The following is a 12,279-nucleotide window of genomic DNA, read 5'->3' as shown; positions in this document are numbered from 1 at the left end:
CGGTCGAGGGGAAGGGGGTCGCTCTGAGGGGAGAAGAGTCAGGCAAAGAGGCGGTGGGGGCGGGGGTCTGTTTATTAGCATCTCTCGCGGCCGCCCCTCGGAACCTGTCATGTCCAGCCTGGAAGAGCAACTTCAGGTGAAGACTCTGGGGTGGTTGCCATGTCTGAGTCCCAAGCCTTGTTGTGTATACACAGCTCTTCGGATCGTGCAGAGTAGTCCTGTCATCCGGACAGGCAAAATGTTTTTTGTTCATTCTTGAATTAACCGAGCAGACACGGTGAAGTGGATCTTATAGATCTGGAAATCGAAGAAGCAGGTTTTTTTTTTCCCCCCAAAGAAGTGAAATTCTTAGGGAGATTAACAAATGGGAACTCCTAGCGAGTAGTTCACAAGAAGAACTTGCAGTTAACAAGAGAACGTGCGGCTGGTGTGAACGGGACAGGTTTCCGATCGGCATCTGGTGGAACTTGTGGATTTTGGGGTGGGAGGTGAGTGTTGAGCAGCTGGGGGTCGGAGGTGTCTATTCGCCTCCATCCGCAGTCCTAGAGGAGCAAGCCGGGCGAGTTTTAAGCTTTCTCTATCACATCCGTTTTTAAAATAAAAGGCTTCCTAGAAGGTCTTATCTAATGGATGTGGTGGGCATGGATGTTAACTGTTTAATGATTCATGACTGCTAGTAAGAGTCTGTCTACATAGCAAATCAGGAACAGGTTTTTAGCTTTCATCTTTATGATGGTTGAAACTAGTTATCAAAATCTCCAAAACTTAAAAGCCCGATACGTAGTTACGGTGCGGAGAGCACTGGCTCAGGAGGTTTGAGGCCTGGGTCTTGGACACCATTCTGTTGTTAACCGACGCTGTGACTTGGGGCCAGGCACCTCCACTCTTCAAGCATATACCATGAGAGTCAAGTTCTTCCAAACAAAAATTCTGGGAAGTATAAAAATTCACACAGGCCTCTCTTTTAGAAGTTACCTGTGCAGTAACGGTGGCTCAGATGAATGAATTCTATCTTTTTTTGAATAATCTTGTATGTTTTATATTGCTTTTTTAAAATCTTGGGAGGAAAAGTTGGGTGTCTTACATAGCTAGGAGTCTCAAATTCATGTTGCTGAACAGGGAGTTTTAGGCTTTGGCTGCCACAGTCTCTGTCGCATATTCTTCTTTGTTTTTTACAAGCCTTTAAAAAATGTAAAAACCAGCCTTACCTCAGGGGCACACAAAACAGGGCCTATAGTTTGCTGACCTTTCTAAAGACTGTTAGTTGCAGTATGGGGTATATACTGTCTTCATATGGCTTTGGTCTGGTCAGAACATGGTCTTTTTGTAGAAATAAAACATACTTTCAACTCACTTAGGAACTAAAATTAAGGAGAAACTTCCCATGTTATATTTTGGTTTATGTCCTGGGTGGGGAACCTTTTTTCTGCTAAGGGCCATTTGGATATTGGTAACATCATTCGCTTAACTTAATTAACTTAATATAAACTTATGTTGCTATGAGAAAAGCTCCTAGGTTTATTGAATTTTGAATCCCACCTACGGTTGCCTTGGCAGGGCCAGACCAAATGATTTTCTTGGGCCTTACATGACCCAAGGGCCGGCTATTCCCCACCCATGGTTATGTCTTTGGGCTGGGGGGAGCGGAAATAAACTGACTCATTTATTTAGGATTTTAAATGTATTATTTCAGATAGACAAATTTGTTAATTAACCTTTGCTTAAAATATGTTTAATTCAATCCACTTATTTTCATGTTTTGCTTAATTTTATTAACATTGAAAAATATCTATTGCCTTTTTGTATAAAGAGAGAGCTTAAATAGCATAAATATTCAGGATTTAATTACAAGTTGGAAGCTATAAGAAATCCCTACAGTGGAATTCTTGCAGTAACATATATTGCAGTGGCATTCTGGGTATCTTGAAGGCAGTTTATCTAAAAATTGGCTTAAGACATAAAATGTGAGACAAAAGCGAGGGAATGTGAACTTAATTGGTTTAAGGGAGTTTGAGATTGAAAACATAGCCCTCCATTGCTTTCTAAGTGGGAAGCATTTGGGGAAACTCACATACTGTTGAGTTACCTACCTAACACTGGTTGGGCATTGCACAGTATCAATAGGGTAAGAAGCTCTCAGGGACCTTGTAAATTACAGGAATATACATGTGTAACATAAAGCAAAACATGAATACCATAGGAGAGGTACAAAGGAAGTATCAGGAGAGGCTTCTTAGTTCTGAGGGAGTTTAGTGTGGAGGAAGGGCGGTGGGATTAAGAGGACTTCCAGGCAGAGAAAAAACATGACCAAAGGTGGAAAGTGTAGGAGCCTTTCCAAGGACTAGCAGATAGCTTGTACCCAAGGTAGAGTATGTTTTCCGGGTAATGGAAAATAGAATTAGACCATATTTGGAAAGATTATAAGAACAGATGGAAGATTTCATGTTTCAATAGGCAGTGGCGCTCACTGGTAGTTTTTTACTTTGAGTGAGGAAGAGAGTAGAGGCTGGGCTTGGAGGCTGGTGCAGTGGTCTGAAATGGATGCTAGGTAATGGGCATCCAAACTAGGGTGACAACAGAGGAATAGAAAAGGAGGGGCTGGATGAACAAACAGGTCTGTTATTGAAGGGCTTCTGAGTAGTCACTATGTGAGATGCTTTGTGGGATAATGTTTAATTGAGGCCAGATTATCAAGGCTGGGTGGAGAGCTTTGAACTGTGAAGGCAACAGGTAGTTGTAGATATAAGAGAAATGACACATAAAAGCAGTGCTTTGGGAAGTCTTTAGGAGATCAGTAGAACAGGAGTTATAGGGAAGAAACTGGAGATGAATTTGGGGACTGATTCTAAGTGCTTGTACAAAGTGGTGATCTAGACCATGGTACTCAAATATAGGAGGAGGGGAGGCATTGGTGAGGACAATTATTTTATCCTCTGGGGGGGCAGTTGCCACAACTGGGGCGAGGGAGCAGTTCTACTGGCATCTGGTGGATAAGAGGGAGAGATGCTGCTAAACTTCTTACAATGCACAGGACAACCCCCCGCAAATAATTATCTGGCCCAAAATATCACTAGTGCTGAGATTGGACTTGTGGTGGCAGAAGGACAGAAAATGAAGCTAGAGATAGAGTAGAGATTATGAAGGTAGACTTGGTGATATTTAGATGATATTAAGATGAAAGAAGACTAGGACAAGGATTAGTCTCTGTTGGACCCCACTCACAATTAGAAAAGGGGCTGGAAGAGGGCCTAATTTTTAAAAGAGATAATGAGTTTGATGTCGGCATTTTGAGATGGCAATGGAAATCTCCAGGAGATGGTTGGAAACAGGTAGAGATTTGTCCACCTAAGTGCTGGTTCTTACAGTGAAGTTCAGGCATCTGGGGTCTCTTTTTCATCGCCTAAGTGTCTTGCTTGGGGGCAGGGGACAGATAGCTCCTCACACTGTGGGCATGCATCTACACATCAGGGCTTTGATTGATGGAATCATTTTCAGCATTTTGTTAATAAAAGTCGTGAGAAGGCTGAGTCATCTTGGGGAATGAGTTTAGGAACAAAGAACAGAGGGCCCAAAACTGAAGGAGGAAGGAGCTGGCATTTATTGAGTGCTTATTATGTTTCTTTTACCAGGCAAGTAATTTTCATGGAGGAATTCATTTGATCCTTGCAACAACTCTGAAGTGGATATTATTTTTGTTTTTTAACTAGGAACTTGATAAGCAGAGAAATTAAATAACTTGTTAGTGAACAGAGTCTCTCTTCCTTATCATTATTCCTTGGCACCTCTCAATTCTTTTTTCTTTTTTTAAAAATATATTTTATTGATTTCAGAGAGGAAGAGAGAGGGAGAGAGAGAGATGGAAACATCAGTGATGAGAGAAAATCATTGATTGACTGCCTCCTGCACTCCCCACACTGGGGATCAGTGAAATAGCAACCCAGGCATGTGCCCTGACCCGGAATCGAACTGTGACCTCCTGGTTCATAGGTCGATGCTCAACCACTGAGACACACCGGCTGGGCTCAGCTCTTTCTTACTTTCACAGTTCATGTGATTGTTTTGCCCAAAGTTCTTATGAAGACTGGATATTCTAAATTATTTGTTTTGAGTTATATATGGATTTTCTCCTTCACATAGTAAATAGTTTTATGTATAATAATGTCTTGAGACACAGCCACTTAAGAGAAATAGGAAGATTCTTGAAGTTGGTACCATGGGCACACAGACACACAATTTTACATTACTACAACTGTCAAACATCTTAAGGTATGTTCTGACTTTAAGGGTTTGTTTATGGAGGCAGTATGGCAATACACAAAGCGAATATGAATAGCTAACACTTTATAGAATTATGCTCCACACCAGAAAAGAGCAGAACTCAGGGGGAGAAAAATCTGTCTTTATAGGATTTAATTGTAAGAAATTTTGCTGTCTGCTGCACAAGAAAATATTCAGAGGTTTAAAAATATTTTTTTCCAGAAATAATTTATTTTATTTTTTAAAGATTAGGGAAGGTATGCTATTTACCACGCTAATAAGTATGTTTCTTAGCTTTTGCTTAAAACCTCTATGCTGGGAAATGTTTTAAAGCTTCTTACAAACTTTGAATGTGTAATAATTTGATAAAAATTTCTAGTACTAACTGTTCCTTTGTTGAAGGTTATAAACAATGTACCCTATTAATGAGGCTGAAAAAATCTTTTAGATCATTTGTGTTGAGCAATATCTTGTTAGACTATTTGAATAACACATTAAGTTAATGGGGGGGAAGTGACAAGAATTAAACATAAACCATTTTGTCTTTCTCTTAAAATTTGTTCAATTATAAGAACTACTCATTAGTGATAGGATTAAAATAGGAAACAGAGCCTCATTATGCACTGAAAATTATAAACTTAATACAAATAAATGTCACGTTTGTTATTCTGGAGTAGGGATTATTTTCATTTGTAATTCCTGAATCCCTAAAGAATTATAAGAAACTATAAAAATAATCTTGCCTTAATTAGACACTTTCTTATACACAGTTGAAAAACCATACACTGTGAAAAATGTCACACTTAATGACTTTATGTAGTGTAATATTTACTTTAAAAATGTCTCTCTTTTTATATTACATTGTGCTAGTTTTGGTCTATTTTTTTCCTTAACCAAGTCCCACGGTTAGAATCTTAGTATTTTGGGAATTCATGCTAAGTATTTTGATGGAGCAGTAAAAGAGCATGAGAGATTTGTGTAAGGAGCACTAAATATGGGAGGCAAGTTCCAGTCCTGTCTCTAGCTGGCTTTGTGACCTTGAACAAATCACTTACTATCTGGGTATTCTCACTACCTGAAGTGATTGGATTGGGTTTTCAGACTCTAACCACAACCTTAAGAAAGTAGCACAAAGACTTGAAATTAGTTGCTTCATGATTTTGACACTGGAATTGATTTCTTTTGTATTCTTTGGGAGATTTGAGATCCATCGTGCTTGGTTCTTTAAGGCATCTAGATGGCCAATGAAAATTTTAAATGGGTGACAGACTTTGCATTTCCAGTGTTTTTCCTCATATATGTTTCATTTTTCCATAGTCTTTTCTGTGATAGATGCATTTTCATTTTTCTTTTCCCTACTTTACCTCTGTGTAAGGAATTTATGTCTGATGGGTTGCATACATATAGGCATGACCTAAAAAATCAGGATATAATAAGTTTGACTCAGAGATCTTTTTTTTTTTTTTTTAAAGTACATCAGTTTTTCTTTTTTTTTTTTTAATATATTTTATTGATTTTCCACAGAGAGGAAGGGAGAGAGATAGAGAGTTAGAAACATCGATGAGAGAGAAACATCGATCAGCTGCCTCCTGCACATCCCCCACTGGGGACGTGCCTGCAACCCAGGTACATGCCCTTGACCGGAATCAAACCCGGGACCCTTCAGTCCGCAGGCCGACGCTCTATCCACTGAGCCAAACCGGTTTCAGCTAGAGATCTTTTTTAAAGTTCATACCATACACCAGATTTCATTGGGATTTGATAAATTATAGGACTTAGATTTTTAAAAAATTACATCTCTTCATTTTGTTTCAAGAATTGTATGTTGAATTTGAGTTTATCTTGTTAAATGATGAAACCGGAATTTATCATTTATCTCCTTCTAACCTCTTAGGTTTTGGATTCCTTTGAGATTCTGGCATACACACTGGACATCTGTTTAGAAAACATAGTTAAACGAAATTTTGTGTATAATTTGAGGTTGTCAACCTTCCCCAACCTAGTCAAGCTCATCCCATGGACTACTACAGTAAGAAAGTTTTAAGGAAGAGCAGACGAATCTGTGAAATGCTGAATGAACATGTCTTCCTTAAAGTTTTGTATATTTTTAATAAATACTTCTTCATGGTTACTGTTTATATTTGGGGTGTATATGCAGTAGTGAAAAACCAGAAATCTTCCCCTGCCTTCTTGGATTATACTTGTGCTAAAGTAAAAATGGAAAAGAACTGTGTACAGTTAATAGAGTATCATGGGAGACCGGGGGGATCTACTTAGGTGTAAGGGAAGGCCTCACTGAAGAGACATGGACATAAAGTAAGGGAGAGAGAATGAGATGTTTCACATAGAGGGAACAGAATGCAAAGGGCCTGATGCTGTGAAGAGCTTAATGTGTTTGAGAAAATGAAAAGTTGGAGTAATATGAACAAGAGCAGAGAATGGCTATAGGTCTTGTACACAGTGATAAGGAGTTTGGATTACAAAATACTAAAAGAGCCAATATCCCTGATGAACATAGATGCTAAAATCCTTAACAAAATATTAGCAAATTGAATCCAGCAATATATTAAAAAGATCATACACCATGACCAATTGGGATTTATTCCAGGGATGCAAGGCTGGTACAGTATTCATAAATCAATAAATGTGATATGTCACAAACAAATTGAAAGACAGAAATCACATGATATATCAATAGATGCAGGAAAAGCATTTGACAAAACCTAACACCCATTTTTGATAAAAACTCAGCAAAGTGGGAATAGAGGGAGCACACCTCAACATAATAAAGGCCATATATGACTAAGCTATAGCCAACATCATACTCGATGGGCAAAAACTAAAATCATTTTCCCTAAGAACAGGAACAAGACAGGGATGTCCACTTTCACCACTGTTATTCAACATAGTACTAGAATTCCTAGCCACAGTGATCAGACAAGAAGAAAACAAAAGGCATCCAAATTGGAAAGAAGGAAGTAAAACTCTCATTATTCGCAGATGATATGATATTGTACATAGAAAATCCTAAAGACACCACCAAAAAACTACTATATTTAATAAATGAATTCAGCAATGTGGCAGGACACAAAATTAACACCCAGAAATCGATGGCATTTTTGTACACCAAGAAAGAATTCTTAGAAAGTGAAACTAAACAATCCCATTTATCACTGCAACAAAAAAATTAAGATACTTAGGAATAAACTTAACCAAGGAGGTAAAAGACTTGTACTTGGAAAACTACAGGACATTGAAAAAAGAGCTAGAGGAAGATATAAACAAATGGAAGAATATACCATGTATATGGATTGGTAGAATTAACATCATTAAAATGTCCATACTACCCAAAGCAATCTACAGATTCAATGCAATCCCTATTAAAATACCAATGGCATATTTCACAGATCTAGAACAAATACTCCAAAAATTTATATGGAAACAAAAAAAGACCCTGAATAGCCTCAGCAATATTGAGAAAGAAGAACAAAGTTGGAGGAATCACAATACCAGACGTCAAGTTTTACTACAAAGTCACTGTAATCAAAACTGCCTGGTACTTGCACAAGAACAGACATATAGACCAATGGAACAGAACAGAGAACCCAGAAATTGACCCAAGCTATTATGTTCAATTAATATTTGACAAAGGAGGCAAGAACACACAATGGAGTCAATACAGTCTCTTCAGTAGATGGTGTTGGGAAAATTGGACAGATACATGCAAAAAAATGAAACTAGACCACGAACTTATACCATACACAAGAATAAACTCAAAATGGATAAAGGACTTAAATGTAAGTTGTGAAACCATAAAAATACTAGAAGAAACCATAGGCAGCAAAATCTCAGACATCTTGGGGGGGGGGGGGTCAGTCGGGGAAAAAGGAGACATGTAATAATTTAAACAATAAAATAAAAAAGAAAGAAAAAGTCTCAGACATCTCTCGTAGCAATATGTTTGCGATACATCTCCTAAGTAAACAAATGGGACTACATCAAAAGAAAAAGCTGCACAGCAAAAGAAACCATCAACAAAGCAAAAGGGAGCCCACTGTATGGGAGAACATGTTTGGCAATGATACATCTGATAAAGGATTAATATGCAAAATATATAAGGAACTCATACAACAACAAAAGGAAGACAAACAGTCCAATTAAAAAATGGGCAAAGGACCTAAATAGACACTTCTCCAAAGTGGACATACAGATGGCCAAGAGACATATGAAAAAATGCTCAAAGTCACTGATCATCAGAGAGATGCAAATTAAAACGACAAGGAGGTATCACACCTGATAGAATGGCCACCATCTACAAATGACAAGTGCTGGTGAGAATGTGGAGAAAAGGGAACCCTAGTACACTGCTGGTAGGAATGCAGACTGATGCAGCCATTATGGAAAACAGTATGAAGTTTCCTCAAAAAATTAAATATGAAACTGCCATTTGACCCAGTATTCCATTTATACCACGGAATACTATGCAGCAGTAAAAAAGAAGGTTTTCTTACCTTTTGAGACAGCATGGAGGGACCTAGAGTATTATGCTAAGCAAACAAAGCCAGTCAGAGAAAGACAAGTATAACATGATCTCATTCATATGTGGAATCTAATGAACAAAATAAGGGGGGGGGGGGGGGGGGGGGGGGGGGGGGTGGAAGGGTGGTTGGGAAGAGATAGAGGAACTTGTATGCATATATGCATAACCCATGGACACAGACAATAGGGTGGTGAAGGCCTGGGATGGGGGACGGGGACGGGCTAGAAAAGAGTCAATGAGGAGAAAAAGGGAACATAGGTAATACTTTGAACAATAAAGATTTTTTTAAAATATGAAAAGATTTTGTTCAGCAGGTAGCATCATATGAATTACATTTAAAAAAAATTACCCTGCTGTATAGAGAAGAAAATACTGGGACAAGCAGAAATAGATTGGCTAGTGGATATGCAGTAATTTAGGGGACAATGACTTACATTAGTGGAATGGAGAGGAGTGGACATATTTGAGATATTTTTAGGTGGTAGAAATAGGAGGTCATGATAATGAATTGGATTTGAGATATTTTTACATGGTAGAAATAGGAGGTCATGATAATGGATTGGATGTGAAACTTAAGAAAGAGGGAAGAACTCAGGGGTATTGCTGGATGTTGTCATTATTGGATTGCTGGGGAAAGAATGTTTTTTTACTGTTGTTTTAGTTTTTTGCTTGTTTTATTTTGGAGGAGGGATAATGTGAATTTAGGAGTTTCCTTTAGTCAGTCTTGAGTTCTCAGAAGCCTCTGAGATTGTCAAGTAGACCTCTATCAGAGAGAACCAGTTATCTTAAGGAACTCAGATATTTGGCTTGGAGACGTCAATTTGAAGATTATCTGTGTATTAGTGATACTTAAAGCCATGAAAATAGGTGAAATCTCTGAGGAAGAGACTGTGGGAGTATAGGTTTGGCTAGAAATAGAACCCTGAGGATCTCTGTACATTTTAAAGTTGTGTAAACTGGAAGGTCACTAGGAAGGAGGCGTAAGAATTGTAGGGAAATTGGAATGTATATTGGATCATGTCATGGATGCCAAGTAATGCAAGTTTTCAAGGAAAGGATAGTTAACTGTATTGAGTTTGACTTAGAGGTTGAGAAGATGTGGGCCATTGGCTTTGACAACCTAGAGGTCATCAGTAACTGAGATGAGCCAGTTTCATGGCTTTGTAGAGATGGAAGCCAGATTTAAGTGACTTGAGGGGATACATGATAGCTCAGGCCTAGAAATTTGGTGTGTAGATAGCTTTATAAAGAAGTTTGCCTATGAAAGGAAACAGATACGGGGTAGAAGATAGAGGTGTATGAGGATATAAAGGAAGTCTTTGTTGAGTGTAAGAAATACTGCAGCATGATTTTAGTTGTTAGGATTAATAAAAGAAGGAAGGAAGATGAGAGAAGTCCTTGAGAAAACAAAGTTCAGGATCCTGACTTCATAGAGCAGTGGTTCTCAACCTTCCTAATGCCGTGACCCTTTAATACAGTTCCTCATGTTGTGGTGACCCCCAACCATAAAATTATTTTCGTTGCTACTTCATAACTGTAATTTTGCTACTATAAACAATATGTAATTATATATCTTTTTTCCTATGGTCTCAGGCGACCCTTGTGAAAGGGTCGTTCGACCCCCAAAGGGGTCGCGACCCACAGGTTGAGAACCGCTGGCATAGAGGGTCAGTTCTTTGATAGGAAATGGATCATCCTCAATTTTAAAAGGAAAGAAGAAGTAAAAACATAAATATAGAGAGAAGTAGATATATAGATTTAATGGAGGGAAATTAGAATATTCTAGCCTAATGGCTTTACTTTTTCTACAAACTGAGGCGAGTTTAACAATTCTGTAGTGAGAAATTATCTGAATATGAAAGTAAGAAAACTATTCACCGTGTCATCAAAAGAAATAAAGTATTTAGGAAGAAATTTAACAAAAGCACCAAGATGTTTTTACTACAGAGACATTGCTGAAAGGAATTAAAGAAGATTTAAATAAATGGAGAGACAGCCTGTGTTCATAGATTGGAAGATTGAATGTTGTTAAAGTGATGGTTCTCCCCAAATTGATCTACAGAGTCAACAAAATTCTTATCAAAATCCCAGAAGACTTTTTTGAAGAAATTGTCAAGCTGATTCTAAAATTTATAAGGAGATGCAAAGGACCTAGAATAGCCAAAACAATTTTGAAAACGAACAAAATAAGAGACCCTAGCTAATTTTAAAATTTAACTAATCTCAAATAATCAAGAATGTGTGATTGGCAAAAGGATGAGCATGTAGATTAGTGGAACAGGATTGAGAATCCGGAAATAATTCTTACATTTATGATCATTTGGTTTTTGAAAAAAGTGCCAGGACAGTTCAGTTGGGAAAGAATAGTCTTTAAACAAATGGTGCTGGGACAATTGGATATCTATATGTTTAAAAATGGCCTTAGGCATATTTTTGTGCTATATACTTAAGACAGTACACAAAAATTATCTCAAAATAGATCACATACTTAATTGTAAAACCTAAAACTATAAAAATTCTAGATAACATAGAAGAAAATCTTTGTGACCTGTGTTAGGCAGAATTCTTAGATGTGACACCAAAAGCATGAATCATAAAAGAAAAACTGATAAATTGGACTTCGTTAGCATTTTTTAAACTTTTACAGTTTAAAGGATACTTAATATAAAAAGTTAAGCCACAGAATAGCAGAAAATATTAGCATGTTAAAAACGTGATAAAGTTCTTTAATCTCGAATACATAAAGAAATCTTGCAACTCAATTATAAAGAAAAATTGTATTAAAAATGGGGAAAATACTTTAATAGATATTTCACCAAAGAAGATAATATGAATGGCCAACCCACATATGAAAAGATGTTCAGTATTTATCATTAGGGAAATGCAAATTAAACTACAGTGATATGCTGTTACACACTCAAGTGGCTATAATTAAAAAGAATAACATGACATAGTATTGGTATTGTGGAGGAACTGGAATCTTTATACACTGCTCTTGGAAAATGATTTGGCTGTTTTTTTAAAAAGTTAAACATATTATATGAACCAGCAATTCCACTCTTAGGAATCTACCCAAGAGAAATGAAAACGTGCACACAAAAAAGTGTAAATGTCTGTTTAATAGCATTATTCACAATAGTCAGAAATTGAAAAGCAATAAAAATGTCCATCGTATGATGAATGGATAAACAATATGGTATATCCATGCAATGAAATTCTGTTCTGTAGTAAAAAGGAACAAATCACGGATAAATGCTACAATAAAGGTAAATGCAAACACATAAGTGGCAGAAGCTAGACACAAAGGAGTACATATTGTGTTTGCTCTCATGATGAGTTTCTTTTCTATATTGAGATATTTGCAATCTATTTTTTATAGTTTTTTTTGTTTTCTTCATAATTTTTATCCCAGGTATAATATTTGTCTAATCTAAGTCATCAAGAAACATCTTTATAAGCTTATATTATCTGCCCTGGCCCTT

General features: G+C 37.1%; 1 long non-coding RNA gene across 2 annotated transcripts; it reads left to right on the top strand.

The window, feature by feature from the left end:
• Positions 1–22: 22 nt before the first annotated feature.
• On the top strand, positions 23–6,393 carry LOC106724867. 2 transcript variants are annotated; one of them, XR_001360710.1, is made up of 2 exons: positions 23–136; positions 6,152–6,393. It is a non-coding gene; the product is annotated as an uncharacterized LOC106724867 (long non-coding RNA). The 2 variants fall into 2 exon arrangements; XR_001360709.1 differs by lacking the exon at positions 23–136 and adding an exon at positions 150–488.
• The last annotated feature ends 5,886 nt before the right edge of the window (positions 6,394–12,279 follow it).

Source organism: Myotis brandtii, unplaced genomic scaffold, assembly GCF_000412655.1.
Source record: "Myotis brandtii unplaced genomic scaffold, ASM41265v1 scaffold123, whole genome shotgun sequence".
NCBI classification, from domain to species: domain Eukaryota; kingdom Metazoa; phylum Chordata; class Mammalia; order Chiroptera; family Vespertilionidae; genus Myotis; species Myotis brandtii.
The sequence above is the reverse complement of the archived record's forward strand: the minus strand, read 5'-3'. Positions and strand labels throughout refer to the sequence as shown.